We start from the raw sequence: 1,114 nt of genomic DNA on the forward strand, positions 1-1,114 counted from the left end.
TGTCTAAGCCATTTTATAATTTTTAATATTTTGCATACAGGCACTACATATAAGAAATGATTAATTTTAAAAATTCCTTAAAATGAACCATGTCTTTGATATTGACATCAATGATAGAATTATATTAAAATTTTCAAATATAGGATATGTTGATTATGATCTTCACTGTAGTTGAAGTTTCTATCAATTTTTCACTCTGAAATACAGAATGCTGTGACAATCAGCATACTGCAAAAATATTGGCATTGATAAAGCAATACTCAGTACACAGAAAGCAAACGGGCCAAGACCAAACACATAGTTGGTGTAGAAAATAAAATTTTGTTTTATTGTCTATAGACTAAGAACAGACTCTGTGTGCATGTGCGTGTATGTTAGTTGGTTTTTAGGCAGTATTAAGAATTGTACTTTAGTTGGTATGCTAAAATTTAAAATAATTCTCAGATCTTGTTAATGTGCCACCTCCCACAGAATTTAATGTAGAAATAAACATATTAAAGTACACCAGATAAGAATCTATTTCAGTATTAAAGAATTCCTAAATGTATTTGCCTGGCTATTCATGACACCGGACCAATGGATCAAAACACTCTGGGTTCAGCCTGGTCCCTTTGGCTCAGTAGTTGAGCATCGACCTATGAATCAGGAGGCAGCCGATCATTGATTCTCTCTCATCACTGATATTTCTCTCTCTCTCTCCCCCTCTGGGTTCAAATCCCAATTTCTCCCTTAGTAGCTGCATGATGTAGCAAACACTACTGAAATCTCTCTCTTTTTCACATGTAAAATAAGCATAAGAGGAACATGTGCCTCATGGAGTTTTTGTGTAGATTAGATGAGTCAATACATGTGAAGTACTTATAACAGAAATGTAATATAGTAGGTGCTCAATGATTATGGCTATTATTATCATGGATTTATTGGCCTTTTCCAATAATAAACATTTCTCCTTATTCAAGTTAATTTGGTTTTTAGAGTAGTTGCAAAACAACTTCTTTCTAGGCCAATAGAATATGGCATTCCATATGAGTTGCTTTCAATCTAATATAGAAAAATATATTTTATTAAGTATTCAATGTGTACCAACCAAGAGACTGTCTATGTACACATATGT

Source organism: Myotis lucifugus, unplaced genomic scaffold (genome assembly GCF_000147115.1).
Source record: "Myotis lucifugus unplaced genomic scaffold, Myoluc2.0 scaffold_1779, whole genome shotgun sequence".
Taxonomy (NCBI): domain Eukaryota; kingdom Metazoa; phylum Chordata; class Mammalia; order Chiroptera; family Vespertilionidae; genus Myotis; species Myotis lucifugus.